A 6,000-nucleotide genomic window follows, 5' to 3' on the forward strand; every position below is an offset into this window, starting at 1 on the left:
GCCCCTCCCTGCTGAGCCTCCGGTGGGCTGCCCGGGCTCCTTCATGTGGGCAGCAGGCGCTGATTGAGGCCTCCTCTGGGTGCATCCCTGGGGCCAGGAGAAGGGACCCAAGATCTGTTTGCTCCTTACCCGGTATTTGTGGAGCACCCAGGACACATCAGACTTCACAGATAGCAATCTGTGCCCTCAGAGACAGGTAATAAACCCAGTGCATCCGCAGAAGAGGTGGAGTGTTGGAAACTTGGATGCTCTGGGGAGGGCGTAGATGGGTTGCAATTGTAGACGAGAGTGTATTGGGGAGGTGGTGTTTGAGCAATGATTTGCAGGCGGTGAGGGGGTGGCAGAGGTGTGGGGAGGGGTAGGGGATGGGGAGGGTTCTGGGGGCAGAGGGAGCAGCCAGAGCAAAGGCTGGGAGGAGGACAGCGTGGCGATGGGGACGAGCAGGGGCACAGACTGTGTGGCAGGTGCGTTGAGGAGCTGAACAGGCATCCTCGGAGGGTTTGGGCAGGGCCAGGCGTGACCCCTCTGGTTGTTGTGCAGAGGGAGGAGGGGAAGGGCAGAGGCAGGGAGGCCTAGCAAAGGAAGAGGTGAGAAAAAGGCTGGGGGTGGGGTGGGGTAGGATCTCCTGCTCCTGGGATGGGGCAGTGCGGTGCCCTGGCCATGGCCACATGGGGACCCTTGAACCCTGCGTGGGCTGAGCAGGGGCAGAGAATCGGGGTTGAGGGGCATTTTGGGCCTGGCTGCATGCAGCCCAGACAGTGTCCCTCACTCGGGGGACACAGTCCCCCGCTATACCCTGTGGCCCATGTGTACAGGAGGTGCTTTCTGTCCTTTGTCCTTGTCCCCACATGGGGTCTCAGGTCTGCTGTGGACAACCCGGGGCGGGGCTGGGGCATCTTCCTGCTTGCCAGGCGCCACCAAGATGCAGGGACCTGGGGGAGGGTATCGCTTAGTGGTAGAGCATTTGCTTTGAGTGCAAGAGGTCCCGGGTTCAATCCCCAGTCCCTCCATTAAGAAATAAATAAATAAAACTGATTACCTCCCCCCAAAACAAAACAAAACAAAAATGGGGGAGCTGACCCCTGGGCAGAACCAGGCAGAGAGAGCTGGGTCCCTCTGGCCACCGGAAGCTGTGCCCACACCTTGGAGGCTGCAGGTGCCAGACGGGCTCAGCCAAAGCACTGAGTTGACTTGCTCCTGCTTATCAGAACTAGCTTTTCAGCTAGGGACACTGCAGTCTTGCTGTTTGACCCAGAAATAAACTGAGTCTGACTCTTTTAACGAGTTTGCTGCTCCCCAGGGGCCGCCCAGATAGACCTGTGCAGGGGTCCCTACGATCTGGCCCAGGAGGCCCCCATCCCAAATAACCTAGTGGGTGTCTTCCATTCAAGTCCTGCCCCTCTGATGGAGTCTCCCTGGTGTCTCACCTCCCCGGTCTTTCCCACAAATCCCCACCACAGCAGCAGCATCAGTAAATGCTTACCTGGTGCTTAGGAAATGCCACCACTGTTCTCAGGGCCCCATCCCTGTTAACTCATGTAATACACACAGCAGTTGCATGAGGCAAGTACTTTTCTATCCCCATTTGGAAAACTGAGGTTCAGAGAGGTTCAGTAACTTTCCTGAGGTTGCACAGCTTGGAAGTGGCAGAGCTGAAATTTGAGTCTAGGTCGTTTCCAGGTACTGAGCCTTTAACTGCCAGGGCAGCCTACACCCCAGAAATGATGCTCACTTGGGCATCTTCTCAGAGGAATCTGCCCCGGAGCAGTGATGCCATAGGACCTCTCAGTGCCTTTCCTAGCCCTTCATGAGGTTGCCTGCCCTGGTACTTGGCCCACGTCACCCAGGTGTATCCTACCAGTGTTTACTGAGCACCTGCTGTGTATCAGGCTCTATGCCTGGAGTTAGGAACACAGCAAGAAGCCAGGTAGACACCTCTGCTGGGGGAGCTTATATTCTGCTTCTGTGTTGGAAGGAGGGGCGGTGTGTGTGACAGAAAGCACACAGATAATGGTCAGAAATCAGTCCAGGGGGGTTACGCCCTAGGAAGAAAAATACAGCCAGGGGCAGAGTATAGAGAACCAGGGGCTGATGTCAGTGGGGTGAGCAGGGGAGGTCTGTGTGCATGTGACTTTGAGCAGAGGCCTGAAGGAAGGAAGCAAGCAAGCCCTGTGCTGTCCGGGGAAAGGTGTTCCAGTGAGATGGGGTGGCATGTGCAAAGGGCCTGAGGCAGACCCTCACCTCAGCATATTCCCAGTAAACCTGGTCTGAGGTTTCAGACTCTTTTAGTTTCCTAGGGCTGCCCAGCAAATTACCCTAAACCGGGTGTCTTAAAGCAGCAGAAGTGTACTCTGTCCCAGTTCTGGAGGCTGGAAGCTTGAAATCCAGGTGTGGGCAGGGCTGTGCTCCCTCCAAAGGCTCTAGGGGAGTGTCTTGACCGCCTCCCCCAACTTCTGGCGCTCCAGCAATCCTTGCTGTTTCTTGGCTCACATCACTCCTGTCTCTGCTTCTGTCACATGGCCACCTTCTTGTGAGGACACCAGGCGTATTGGATCTAGGGCCACCCTAATCCAGGATGGCCTCATCTTAACTAACTACATCTCCAAAGCCCCCATTTCCAAATAAGGTCACGTTCTGAGGTTCTGGATGGACATGAATTTGGAGGCAATGCTCTGACACCCCAGCACAGACTCGGATTGTTACAAGGAGCTTTGGGACACACTCAGCAAGACCCTCTCATCTGATGATGAGGAAACAGAGCCCAGGTGGGTGAGGTGCCTCAGGGGCCTCCTGGCACACAGTGAGGAGGTGGTAGGCTTGGCTCCACGCCTGGTCCAGGCTCTCTGCGTTGCCCAGCCTGAAAGCATTGCATTGTGCTGCCTGGAAACAGAGCTGGACGGTAGGGAGGTGACCGCAGGGTGAGTGGGCCGAGCTTTGGTCTGGCCTGGCTCAGCCTGGCTCAGAAGTTTCTAGGTCAGGCCAGCAGCCCTCCTCCTGGCTGTGATCACGGTGGACTCTTTCTGGCACTGCATTATTTAGAACATGGCCATGCCGGTGTTCTGTGGCCCCTGTTAGGGGGTGGAGAGGAACTGGGAAAAGTCCAGAATGTCAGTGACCCATCCCCCAAAAGCCACTGTCAGGCTAATTTTGGGAGATCCTCTCCCGTGGGTTCTGAGGCAAAGGGATTCGTCAAGAGGGCGGGGAGCACTGGAACCAGAGTCCAGGCCCCTGTCCTAGTCCCAGCCACGAAACCCCAGCCCCCTGGCAAGTTGCTCACACCCTCAGGGCTTCTAGACCCTTCACTCTCAGACTATTGACAAAAGACAGCCCTGTCTCCCTGGGTTTTGAGACTTGAATGAGGACATGCTTTGAAATCTTTAAACTGGTGAGAGAGTGTTAAAACCAAATTGTAGCCTCCAGGAGGCTGAGGGCAAGGAAGCCGAATCTGTGACCCGAGGGGGCTGGCTGGAAAGGACACCTGAAGCCTGGAGACCTGGGGTAATCCATCCAATGTCCCCGAGTCTCTGATCCCTCATTTGTCAAAAGCTACGGCGGCACCTGCCTCAGCGCATCATCAGGCAGCCCCAGCGAATCGATCGTCCTGGAGGCCAGAGTTGGAACCCCCAGTACACAGGCCAGCCAGATGCTAGTATGTGGGAGGGCGATAGGGCACTGCCCCGAGCAGGGGTCTCCTGCTTCATTTCCCTGGGGGCTGGGCCCACGATGGCAGTGACTTGACCCTGCTCCCCGGAGGTGAGAGGTCCCCACTTTGCAGCCGCCAGTAATTCCCAGAACCATCCATCTCCTGCCACCCTGCTCCTCCGAGTACCACCGTTGGGGATGAGTGATGGGGCCTCTCGAGAGCCTGCGCTGGGAATTGCTACAACAGGTTTATGCCACGTGAGTGATGGTGTTTGCACCACTGACGCCAGTGCCACCAGGACCCGACAATGCCAGGGACAGGACTTCACAGAGAGCAGAACAATAAACGCCGTGAGATGCTTCCAAAGAGGGAGCCATTACCGTGCCCAAGAGACCACTAAAGGGCACCGGAACAGCAGTTGGAGCAGGAAGGCTGGGCCCTGGGGTGTGTCTGTGAATCAGCCACCAGGCCTGCCCTGCAGCACATGAAAGGCTGGGCGGTTTTGGCAGGTGGGGGGCAGAAATGGAACTGGGGAGAAATTGGCTTATTTGGAGGAGAGCTGGGACCATGCTGTCAGTGTTTGAAAGACTCAGAACCTCTGATTTTGGGCCAGGTTCCCTGGAGTGTGTGTGAGTGGCTGGCCGCGGGGGAGGGGGGCGGGTGGGAGCAGAGACGGCTGTTGCCCGAAGACTCGGGACAGCCTGCCTGGGAAACGTCCCTTACCTGCTGGCTGTCACCCGGCCGTCTGGGGGTTCAGGATGGCCCTTGTGGTGGAGTGTTTCACAGCCCCCTTTGTGTCTGGACTTTTCTAGTCCCACCAAAGCTGTCACTTAGCATTGTTCCCTGGGGCTTACCTGGGGACCCACCTGGTCTGCTGAGGTCCCCTTCCCCCTCTACTTCCTATTTACATTGGGATTTGGGAATACCCACACCTGTGTGGCTGAAGCCTTGAAACCAGAGCCAGAGCCTTCAGTCTTGGGGCCTCAGTTTCCTCATCTGCAAAGTGGGGCTGCAGGTCTGTCAGGTAGGATTGAGGACAGTCAGGACAAATGAGATCATGTGCGTGAATTCTGCAATCCAGTGCCAGCACGACATTCCCTGGAAGGCATTGAAGACATCTGGGTGTTATTTTCTGTCGCTATCCCTAATTTAAATATCTTCTCCTGGCCTCACACTTCTGCGCGGCGGTATTGTGAGGTGGGTAACACCTCCGTGTCTTAGCTTACATCTCAGTCAGAGCTGCAGAGACCCAATCTCCAAATAAGGTTTGCTGGGAGGTTCCAGGGGTGAGCACGAGGACACAGCCCACAACCAGGTCAAGGTCATGGGATGGGGGGCCCCAGGACTGCGCTTGTCCAGTGCCTGCATGGTCTCAGCACCCAGCGTGGGCAGCGTTTGAGCCCTCAAGGCCTCCTGGGGAGGGTGGCACTCTTGTTCTCCCCATTTTGTAGATGGGGAAATGGAGGCCCGGGGAGCTGCCGCCACTTTTACCTGAAGTCTCTTGGCCGGGAGCTGGGGGAGCAGGTGACCCAGGCTCTGGGTCGTGCTCTCCTGCCTGCTGTGTCTGTGCTGCCCATGAGTGCCACCTTCAGTGGATGGGCCGGGGTACCTGGGCCCAGAATCCAAGGGATGTGTGGGCAGGGGCTGGGCCGCCGATGGAGAAAATGGTGGTGGGCGTGTGGGGAGGACACAGTGCACGCCCGCTGCTGCTGCCGCTGACCAGGCAGCGATTCCCCTCCCAGGGTCCTCCCAGTCCTGCATGTCCGCAGCCCTGACCTGCTGGGTTGTCCCGTGTTTCCTCATTCCCACCCGCAAAGCACATTCACACACAGATGCACAATCACACACAAGCACACGTCCACACACATGCATACATGTGGACACACGCATATGCAAATATGCGTGCACACAGACACACTACACCTGTGCACACGCTCGTGTACACGCTACACATGCACGCAGCGCATCCACACATCCACACACACATTATGCAGAAATACACACAACGTGCACATACACGTATCACATGCATACGCATGGATGTGGGCCCTGAGGGGCAGGGCCTGGGTCTGCCAGCTTCCCAGACTCCCCATGGGTGGCACGTTCACAGCCCCTCCACGTCCTGATGACAAGGAGGATGCCCGGCGCCAGGGGAGGCCCGCCCAGCGGGGTGTGGTGCCCTGTGGGACGCTTCCACCTTGTAATTTCAACCCGGCCGCTCCTGCTGACAGCAGCGAGGTGCGACAGAAATAGCAGCAGGATTCACGCAGCGGTGACAGCAGTGGTGACAGCCGGAGTCCCCACAGAGCCTGGAGCTCTGGCCCCTTTGGTTCAGGGCAGCCAAGGAGAGAGAGGCT

This window comes from Camelus ferus, chromosome 21 (genome assembly GCF_009834535.1).
Source record: "Camelus ferus isolate YT-003-E chromosome 21, BCGSAC_Cfer_1.0, whole genome shotgun sequence".
In the NCBI taxonomy this organism is placed as follows: domain Eukaryota; kingdom Metazoa; phylum Chordata; class Mammalia; order Artiodactyla; family Camelidae; genus Camelus; species Camelus ferus.